The sequence below is a fragment of the Somniosus microcephalus genome, chromosome 24 (assembly GCF_052327205.1).
Source record: "Somniosus microcephalus isolate GS21.2 chromosome 24, FLI_Smic_1.0, whole genome shotgun sequence".
NCBI lineage: Eukaryota > Metazoa > Chordata > Chondrichthyes > Squaliformes > Somniosidae > Somniosus > Somniosus microcephalus.
In genome coordinates, this window is record NC_141010.1 from 39356726 (window position 1) to 39368215 (window position 11490).

The following is an 11490-nucleotide window of genomic DNA, read 5'->3' on the forward strand; positions in this document are numbered from 1 at the left end:
ACCCCACTCTGAGAAAAAGCGGGGAATTATAGACCGGTAAGCCTGACATCGGTAGTGGGGAAAATGCTAGAGTCCATTATAAAAGATGTAATAGCAGAGCACTTGGAAAGCAGTGACAGGATCGGACAAAGCCAACATGGATTTACAAAAGGTAAATCATGCTTGACTAATCTACTGGAATTTTTTGAGGATGTAACTGGTAAAATAGATAAGGGATAACCAGTGGATGTGGTGTATTTGGACTTTCAGAAGGCTTTCGATAAGGTCCCACATAAGAGATTAGCGTGTAAAATTAAGGCACATGGGATTGGGGGCAAGGTATTGACTTGGATAGAGAACTGGTTGGCAGATAGAAAGCAAAGAGTTGGAATAAACGGGTCGCTTTCCGAGTGGCAGGCAGTGACTAGTGGGGTACTGCAAGGATCGGTCCTAGGACCCCAGCTGTTCACAATATATATTAATGATCTGGACGAGGGAATTGGATGTAGTATCTCCAAATTTGCAGACGACACAAAGCTGGGTGGGAGGGTATGCTGTGAGGCGGATGTTGTGAAACTCCAGTACGATTTGGACAGGTTGGGTGATTGGGCAGAAACATGGCAAATGCACTATAATGTGGATAAATGTGAGGTTATCCACTTTGGTGGCAAAAACAGGAAGGCGGATTATTATTTGAATGCCAATAGATTGGGAGAAGGGGAAGTGCAAAGAGACCTGGGTGTTCTTGTGCACCAGTCGCTGAAGGTAAGCATGCAGGTGCAGCAGGCGGTTAAGAAGGCAAATGGTATGTTGGCCTTCGTAGCAAGAGGGTTCGAGTACAGGAACAAGGATGTCTTGCTGCAGTTGTACAGGGCCTTGGTGAGACCGCACCTTGAGTATTGTGTGCAGTTTTGGTTGCCTTATCTGAGGAAGGATGTTCTTGCCATGGAAGGAGTGCAGCGAAGATTCACCAGGCTAATACCTGGGATGGCAGGAATGACGTACGAGGAGAGATTGGGTTGATTGGGCTTGTATTCACTGGAGTTTAGAAGAATGAGAGGGGATCTCATCGAAACCTATAAAATTCTGTCAGGCCTGGACAGACTAGATGTAGAAAGGGTGTTCCCGATGGTGGGGGAGTCCAGAACTAGGGGTCATAGTCTAAGGATAAAGGGTAAGCCATTTAGGACTGAGATGAGGAGGAATTTCTTCACCCAGAGAGTGGTGAACCTGTGGAATTCTCTACCACAGAAGGCAGTGGAGGCCAATTCATTAAATATATTCAAGAAGGAGTTGGATATATTTCTTAAGGCTAAAGGGATCAAGGGATATGGGGAGAAGGCAGGGACAGGGTACTGAGTTTGGATGATCAGCCATGATCTCATTGAATGGCGGAGCAGGCTCGAGGGGCCGAATGGCCTACTCCTGCTCCTATCTTCTATGTTTCTATGTTCACACTGTAAGGGCTATTCAACCATGGGAGGCAGTGCAGCCAAGATCAGGGCTTCACACTGTACTCGGAGCCCGTCCTTTCTCTTGCAGGGCAAGCTGGCCCACAATAGGAGGCAGCAGCAACGGACCGGGGGAGGCCGGCCTGACCTTAAAGACCTCAGCGATCTGGAGCAGCGAGTGGAGCGGATTATGGCAGGCCGGATGATTGGCCCCGTCGCCACTTGAGATGCCGACCCCGTTCTGGACAGCAATGGTAAGGTCATCACCTTTTTGACCTCTCTCCTTCCACTTGTGCCTCACACTAGCATCCTTTGCCACTATCGAACCAATACAGTACATTGCAGTAATCATGCCTCCCTCGCTGCCGCCCTGTCCTCACGCTAAAGCAACTCTTGTACCTCCCTGCTTTCAGATGCTGATTCGCCAGGTGAGGAGGCGGGCCCTCAAGCTGCCACTGTGAGTGATTCTGAAGGCGAGGAGCAAGAGGAAGCCGGACCAGCAGTGCCACCCTCAGCCGAGGCAGCCCATGGCCATAATGGGGACACGTCTTCCCTGGAGGGGAGCAGGGGGGAAGGGTCTGAGGAGGGTGAAGCTCCGGGGCCCAGCGGGCTGCAGCAACGCGGCAGGGGTAGGGGAGCTCGGCGACCTTCTCCCCGGAGGGAGAGTCTGGCATCCAGTCCTGCTACAGTGAGCGCAGAAGAGGTGCGGCTGCTCACTGAAATGGGCGCCCAGACGTAGCAGAGGCACACTGAGCTCATGGCTGCAGTGGCAAGGATGCCCGACTCCATAGAGTCACTGGCAAGGGGTGTCCAGGACTTTGGGGCAGCACAGGCAAGGAGTCTGCAGGACTTCAGTGCAGCACTGGCAAGGAGTCTGCAGGAATTCGGTGCAGCACAGGCAGCACAGGCGGCTTCCACGCAAGTGCTTAGTGGTGCAATGCAGTCAGTGGCTGGTCTGATGCAGACACAGATTAAGGCCACACGAGCACTGACTGCTGCCACCCTCACTGCATCGGGCACGAATCACCGGAGCCCTCGCCGCGCCGCAGAAGGCCAGCAGTCTGTGCTTCAGCAGATTGCTGCACATGCTGCAGTGCTGCCCCGTGGGAGTGCCAGTGTGTCGTCCGACCAGGGAGTGCCTGTCCTCTGTCAGGATGGCAGCATTCCTGCTGCCAACACTGTCACTCCTCCACTGCAGCTGCCACCACCCGTAGGACAGACTGCTGCCGCCCATGCAGAGTTGGAGCAGTCAGCAGCCGGGCCCTCCAGGCCCAGAGCTGGTCCAGGCCGTCCCCCAAGGGCATCTGCCGACTCAGTTTATGACACTTAGCAGCCTTCCCCCAGCCTTGCTGCAGCCACTGGGGTCCCATTGCGGAGGAGCTGCAGGGTGGAAAGGTGCCAATCTCGCAAGCAAAGCAGATCAGCTTCGAAGGGCAAAAAGTAGGAGGTGTGGCAAAATGCTGGTAATTTTTTTAGTGAAGGCCAAGGATCGTGGTCATTTTTTGTTAACTCTTTTGTTCATTGTCTCCAGGTTGTGAGAGCCAGTTGTGTCTGACTGTTTTTTGGGGGGTTTCTCTGTATTACTTTGTCATGCGGGAAGGGCACACAGTTTGTTAAATAAATAATTGTCTTTATTCAGATTGTGCATGTTTGCTCTTTGAACTATTTGTTGCCTTGACCGCCTCAGGGTTTGTGGAACCGTTCCATTCATGTTCTTTCAATGGCACAAGCCATTCCCTCAGAGGGGGCCTAGAACCGACTTGCAATAAGCCACTGACGGACGGCCCTTGCACTTTGTGCCTCCCTCCCGTCTTGGTGCTCCTCCTCCTCCTCCTCCTCTGCTGGTGCTCCAATGTCTGTTGGCAGTGGCTGAGTCCTGAGGATGGCCAGGTTATGCAGCATGCAGCACACTACAACGAAATGGGAGACTCGCTCAGGCAAGTACTGAAGGGCTCCCCCGGAATGGTCCAGACAGCGGAACCGTTGCTTGAGCACGCCGATTGTGTGCTCAATGATGTTCCTGGTCACTTGATGGCTGTCATTGTATCGTTCTTCAGCAGGGGTGCTGGGCGCACGGAGCGGGGTCATCAGCCAGGTGCACAAAGGATAGCCCTTGTCCCTGAGAAGCCAGCCTCCTGGGTGAGCCGGGGCTTCGAAAAGGTCTGCCACAGAAGTCTGGCACAGGATGAAGGCGTCGTGGCTGCTGCCTGGAAAGCGGGCATTGATAGCTAGTATCAGCTGCCTGTGGTCACACACCAACTGCATGTTCAACGAGTGGAACCCCTTCCGGTTGCGGTAATCCTCGGCATTCTCTTGAGGCGCCCGCAAAGCCACATGCGTGTAGTCAATGGCACCCTGGACCATGGTGAAGCCCATTATTGTTGCAAATCCCATTGCACGCTCTTGCTGCTTGTCCAGGGTCATGGGGAAGGAAATGTACTGACGTCTCCTTTTGAAGAGAGCATTCGTGACTTGGCGGATGCAGCAATGCACCGTGAACTGGGAGACATTGGCAATGTCCCCAGTAGCGGATTGGAAGGAGCCGGTGGCATAGAAGTTGAGAGCCACTGTCACCTTCACTGCCACTGACAGAGATGTCCTGCTCCTCAGCTGAGGCTGCAGATCTGGCTGAAGCAGGTGGCAGAGCTCAGTGACCACCTCCCTGCTGAATCGAAGCCTCCGAATACACTGCTCCTCAGACATGTTGAGGTAGGAGAACTGCTGGCGGAATACCCTGGGAGGGTAAGGTCTCCTGTGCCGACGCCTATTGGCCCTCCTCCGTCTGGCCATGATTGGCACTCTCTCTCTTTGTCTCTGAGCCCTCTCAATGCAATGGAGAAACCCAACATTTCCACCCATTGCAGCCCCCATAATATGTGGCCACTCAAGGCTATGGCACTGAAAAATCAATCCAACTGCAAAGCTCTGGGCTGAAGCCAGAAGTACCTGTGCGAGCGCTGAGTCAATGCAGAAAGCTCTCTCCCTTTGTCTCTCTGCAAATCTCTCTCTCATAGAAGGAGTGGTGCAAAAATGGCTATTACTAAGAAGCCAGGAAGAGCCCCTTTTAAATAGCGCCCCCCCAGCCCCACAGTGACTGGGAACCATTCCAGTCAACCAGCCGCTGGGAGCGCCAGGTGGAAAGAAGGGGGGCGCCACTGAAGTTCCGGTTCGGGGCGCCCCAAGGGCGTTGCACCATGAAATGATGTCAGGATCTGCGCGCGCAGCTGAGCGGGCGTTGCGGTTTTGCGCCGCCACTCAATGTCGCGAGAAGCGCAGGTCTCGCTGCGCCCGGGCGCTAGCCGCTTCGCGCCCCACTTATCGCCCTCTTAAGGCGCTAACGGCTGGCGCTAACAACTGAATTTCTCCCCCTAACTGTTTCCAGTGGCAGAAGGGCCAGTAACCAGAAGCCACACATTTAAAGTGATTGGCAAAAGAACCAGAGGCGACATGAGGAGAATTTCTTTCATGCAGTGAGTTGTTGTGATCTGGAATGCACTGCCTGAAATGGTGCTGGAAGCAGATTCAGTAGTAACTTTCAAAAGGGAATTGGATAAATATTTGACGGGGAAGATTTTGCAGGGCTATAGGAAAGGGCTGCGGAGTGGGACTAATTGGATAGCTCTACCAAAGAGCTGGCACAGGCACAATGGGCTGGATGGCCTCCTTCTGTGCTGTATCATTCTATGATTCTACAGTTCAGCCCCACACAAGACAGTACAATATTGCACAGAGTCATGGCAGAAACCAGTGCTTTAGGACAGCATACTAGCACTGTATAACAAAATGGCAGGCACAACTTTGCTAACATGACTTCATAGACAGTGACTAACGATTTACCTTTATCAAATAGAGAAATCAAGTTATAGGACAAAGGGTCACAGCACTTAGAAATATATCGCCGATCCTTCATCGTCGCTGGGTCAAAATCCTGGAACTCCCTCCCTAACCGCACTGTGGGAGTACCTTCACCACACGGGACTGCGGTTCAAGAAGGTGGCTCACCACCACCTTCTCAAGGGCAATTAGGGATGGGCAATAAATGCTGGCCTTGCCAGCGACACCCACATCCCATAAACAAATTTTAAAAAAAGCACAGGGCGCCACTAAGATTGGAAAGAAGTTAAAGAGATGAGGTAAATCAGGAATTGGTGATTAGGTGCAAAGCTTGGGCTGTAGAAGCCTGTAGATTGTAGGAGGCAAAGAAGAGGTCCTGGGACAGAATGAGTTCGAGTAGCAGACGGTGTGCAATCAGTTTTAGTTTGAACACAGTTAGGATGCAGAGCAGAGGAAGAACATGTAGTACAGCATGTTAGGAACTTAGGAGAAGAAAAAGAGAGTAAAACCCAGAGACATCGGGACGATTAGGTGGGACCTTCTAGTTAGGTAGGCACATAACATGGAGGAAAATGCAGTATGACATTAACAGGGTCCTGTGAGCAGATTACCTGCTCGGTCTCTGAAACAGCAAACACTAAAGGGGAGAAAAGACTTTAAACATAAAGTAAAATGCTGCTGTTAAGGCCCAAAAGTTGAATCTCTCTTTAAGATCTGTTAGTATAAAACCTTTGCTGCTGTTTTTTTTACAAATAGGCATAGCACCTGCAAAGGATTTTCTGCAAGCATGCAGTGTTGAATGCACAAGGCTGGTGTTCATCCTGAGAGCGTTTGTTACATTCTCAGAATAACTCAAAATATAGATCAGTGCAAAAGATGTTACCGTAATCCTGGAGATGACCATCTGACGGTTTGGGGACTTTCATCTTTATGTGACCCAAGGTGAGAAAATATTAAGAGCAGAAAATAAACGTCTTTCTGATTTTGTACAATGCGTTGGGAAAGTCCGCTCGTGGTGGTTACTGAAATGTCTAGGTGCCATTCAGCGCTAACGTGAAGGGATTTTGAAAGAGACGAGCAGACGGGTTGTGCGGTGGAAAGGTTTAATGTCATGCGGTTTTCAGCTCCCGAGCTACGGATCACCATCGCATCCCACGCCCGTCCTACGTAGGCAAGATGTGTTCAGACGATTCCTTCCATTAACTCACTCTGGTTTATTTCATTGTTAAGGTGAGAGAGGTAGGGCGGGCAGACCCGGGTTATACTGCTGGCTCGATACTGCTCAGAGAACATAGAACTCTGCATTGACATGCAGGTGCAGGACTTGGCCACCGGAAATCTGAACGTCAGCTAAATTTTAATATAAGCAGACTCTGTGTGGCATCAATGCAAGCTGTGTAATATAAAGGCCGCTATCACTGCCCTGAGACAGTCTTTCTGTACTGATACTCAATGTTAGCCTTTTTACGCTGAACAGTACAATGTGATGCTGCAATAATTTTATATATCAATAAATCACACATACCAACTCACTGCTTAATGTGGTATGCAATGTCATCCTCGTCAAAGAATCAATGAGGATTGGCTCTTCTATGCTGCTCCAGTTGCAATAAAATTGCCCCCAAATCACCCACTGGTGTGATACAAGACCTTTGATAAAGATTGTATCGCAGGTGTTTACTTGTGAACTGCTTAAAACTTAAGTTCCAGAGACGACCATGTCTATCACTTGATGACTCACTTTGTAAAGACTGAGACACAATTTGAATACCTTTCGTATTAAATGACACGCTATTAAAATTCCCCCCAACCCCGCACCCCCAGCCCCCGCCATCATGATGAGAGTTCTTGGTCTATGGGAAAAATACTTTTCCTATTGCCAGTTGCCAATATCCCGTGAAAATGTCAGGACTTTTATTTTCGAAAGGCTAGTTCTTGTGTATTTCATTTCTGTATTTATGGTACTCATTTCTTTATTTGTAAATCTTTTTACAACTTGTGATCTTTCAACAGGGTACAGAGAGAGAGGCAGTAAACTTTGCTCATCTCGGAGGTTTTTACACTGCCGTCTTTTTCTTACCACTTTCAAAATGGCCACCATGATCTCTGAGAACCCTGACACTGGTCATTGCTAATTATTTGCACCGCACATCCTGTCAGATTTTTAAAGGGGGGGAAGAAAAGAGGCAAAAGGAAAAGGCAGCCGCAGAAAGACATTCCATCATGGACATTGTAAGAAAAAAAATCAAAGGCAAGGGAGAAAATATTGCTTTGTTGTAGTTGCTAGTCCAAATGTTAAGTAGCAATCATAGTGAGGGCAGTTAGCATGGTTAAAACTGTCATGTTTTAGGATTTTTGACCAGTTTTCCCAAGTAAGGATTTGGGATGAGTTACAAATAAATGTTGGGGTTTTAAAGCAAAGTGTATTTACACAAGTTTAAAGAAAAAGCACTGAGGAGAAAGGTGGTTAAAATACCAATGGCCTAGATGTTGAAATTGTTTCCCCAAAAACTTAACACAGTTATCAATTTGTTAGCCTTTCTCAGTAATCGATAAACACCTCACCCCCATTGACGTAAGAAAACTACTAAGCACTTGGTTTGAGTATAAAACAAGGCTTTAATCAACTGTTTCGCAACCATGAGCTCTAGTTACATCACTAGTTCCTGGTTACAGAAACGTCCTGAGCAAGCTGGGCCCATGCCCGACTATTTATACTTTCCTTGGACGGCGCCACCCGCTGGCCGCCCAGTGTTATCTCATGAGTCATTTCTGCATAAATGGTAAGATTCATGACACCCATTATGTTGGAAGGTCCCTGGTCCCAGGCTGTCAGCAGGCACTGTCTGAGATAGGCTCCCACCTCTGCCTCTGAATGCTGGGAGAGACAGGGGCGCTCACTAATGGTCAGGTTTTTAAACAGAAAGCTGTGAGCTCTTTCGCTGTACTCAGAAGGTTAGAATTTAGGAGAATAGTTAGAAGTTAATTTGTTCAAGTGTAGCAAATTGACCCACTGAAATGGGAAGTGGTCATTATTTTGTGTTGCATGTTGATAAATTGTACTGATTGGAACTGTTGTTCGACATGTTCCGCTTGTTGGAAGGTTGGAGAAACACACATTGAGAGCACGTGCTAAAAACCACGATGTCCTGTTTATATGTTCAGGGCAACGCATTGTTACACCTGCTGTGTTATGCTATCATATAGGTAGATACTGGGCAGTGTGAGTTCACACTGGGAATGTGAGAGCCACTTACAGGAATGACTGATGCCATAGTTTATGGAGGTAATCTTCCCACTCCAGTTCACTGAGGCAATCTTTTCCCCTTTACCCCAGTTCATTGATGTAATCTTCTCCCCACAGTTCACGTTAATTTATGTAATCATCTGCTCATCACACCAACCCTGCCACCCCCCCCCCCCCCCAAAACCCATCCCATCCCATTCATAGAGCTAATCTTCTTCCCTATCATCCCCCAGTTCCTGGAGCCACTTTTCTCCTTCCTCACCCTAGTTCATGGAGATAACCTTCTGCCTTTCTTTTGAAGGATTCGAAAATTTCATACATCTTTCCGCCCCCCCCCCCCCCCCCCGAAGATTTATTTGGTTTTTAAAAGAAACCCTGGTCAGACTGAGTTTTAAAATCCAGGGCACAACAAAATGGCTGCGGTCAGACCCCGTGACCGAAAGCCTGTCAGTTTCAATTCGGACCCTGGCAAGCTAACAGCTTGTGCATTTCAATGTCTGCAGCAAGGAGATCACCGAAACCAGACAAGACTTTTGTATATGCATTAGGGACAAACCCAATTACAATAAGACCTACGCATAAAGGCCATCAAGGTGTTTGCTCAAACAATCAAAATAATCAGCGGGGCCATCGAGACGGGGCTGGCCCCCAGCAAAGAACCTGCTGGACAAAGGAGAGCAGTTGCAGAACCGGCAGGAACCGATTACCGGCCATCCAAGTCGATGGGCCAAGATCGATACCTTTTGTTTAATTCCAGCCCGCTCAAATCAGACAAATGAATGAGCTGATTGAGCGTAGAGATAAGGGCTACCGAGGGGGGTATAACTAGCCTCTCGAGAAGCCATTTGTTCTCTCGCCTCGCCTCCTGCGCCCTGCCTCGCCATCAACCAAGGAAGAAGACCATCGAAGGAGAGCCCGTCCAGAGAGGTAGGATACCCTGTCAGAGACCTTTTAATTACTGGGGTATCTCTACCTGGATGGTGAAGTCTGTGCAACAGCGGGACCACGTGATGTCGGCAGGCAAAGGGGCAAGGCTTTTCTTTCAACAGCTCAGACCGGTGAGCATTATACTTCTGACCCATCGCAAGATAATCTAGCTAGGTGTAGAGGGTGGGAGTTAAGGGGATTGCTGAATTGTCATTTTAGCCATTTTCCTTTGATGTGCCATTTCTCCTCCCCTGTTAAGTGTAAGTGTACTGCATTCATATCATCCTTTTGTATAGTATTGTTATCTTATTTTCTCTGTTAATAAATTTTGGTTTTCTTTGTACCAAACCACTGGTCTGCTCATTTGTCTATATCGCTATCTGCCAATAAGTCCGGGGATCAGAACTAAGGGGTGAGCGATCCGAACCGCTCAGAGATAAGGCAGCCGGAGACATAACCGACTGGCCAAAGCAAGTAGCAAAAACCCCCTACACTTTTCACCTCCGGTTCTAAGATCTAGAACTCAAGTAACGTCAGTTGGAGACTCTTCCCACAGATGTGTTTGTCCGAGTTAATATCTGCTCAGTGAAACCCCCACATCCTGCAGAAACCGTACATCAGTGTCGCTTCCTGTGCTGCCAGTCTTGCTATGGTAAAGATATACAGTAGTTATGTTTTATTTAAATTTATATTCTTTATCTACTTAAATTTCAGTGAAACTAGAGGTTCCTTTTTTCCCCTCTACACTAAATTGCCACTCCAGCGAAATTCCCATTTTGAAAGTACTGTGCTATGACATTTCATGTATATGGAAACATTTGTACTCGAATGTGCAGCCTGTCTCTTTCTCCCTTCTCTTCTGTTGCATGTGAATAGGCAACGAAAGGGACATTCAGCTGCTCAACACGGGTCCTATTTGTAGACCACAAAGAAGGGGGAGAAAGAAAGCGAGACATAAGATCTTGCAGATTACAGGAGTGGTTTTGAGTGCACGGTAATGGCCTCGAGGTTTGGCTTTGTGCATCATATAGATAAAGTGATAATGTCATAAACTGTGTAAATAATTGTGGGGTGTCATTTAGCTCTGTGTCTTTGTTTCCCATTGTTTTCCTGAGATTTAACAATGTTCCAAATAAATACTGATTTTCTCTTCATTTACCTAGGCGCTTTGGGTACAATTTGTCCCCCTGGTTTTCTGTCCGTTTTTGGTGTTAACAATAGAATTGGGGGGAAAAAAAGAACAGGCAATAAAAACAGACTTTGTGGTCCGTAAATATAGGTTAACATTGCAGGTGAGAATTCAGCAAAACCGAAGAACTCCACCCAAAACACGAGCCTATTGTTTCTCTTTTAGATGGTGTCGTGACCTGTTCTGCATTTCCAGCATGAAAATGCAGCTCAAAGATTTCCTAACGCTCACCCATACCGTAAATTGTGCAGCACAGTGTTGCTTCCCATGTATCCTGGGTGGGTTAAATCAAGCAGTATGCATATTCTCACCCAACAACTGAATAAAAGATTTTGGCCATGACAAAGCTCAAAACACCCTCCATATGGCAACAACTGGCCAGTCTTACTTGCATTGGCTAAAAAACATAATTGATGCAGATATTTTAATGTTTGATTATATTGAAAGTAATGTTGCTCTCCCTGATAGCTATGTAGATAAGTGCACAACATAGTCTGATACTAAGTCACACAGAACAGGACAGTCCCAGCTTTTATCCGATATCTGTTGGCATGCCAACCCCACACGGTTAACTAACTATCAACAATCACTGATACAGAAAGAAAATACTGCAGATGCTGGAAATCTGAAATAAAAACAGAAAATGCTGGAGATACTCAGCTGGTCAGGCAGCATCTGTGAAGAGAGAAACAGAGTTAACGTTTCAGGTCGATGACCTTTCATCAGAACTGGAAAAAAGCAGGAAATGGAACAGATTTTTAAGCAAGTGTAGGGGCTGGAAAAGGGGGGAGGGGATGAAAGAACTAAAGGGAAGGTCTGTGATAGGATAGAAGGTAGGAGAGGTTAAGAGACATTGAGAGATA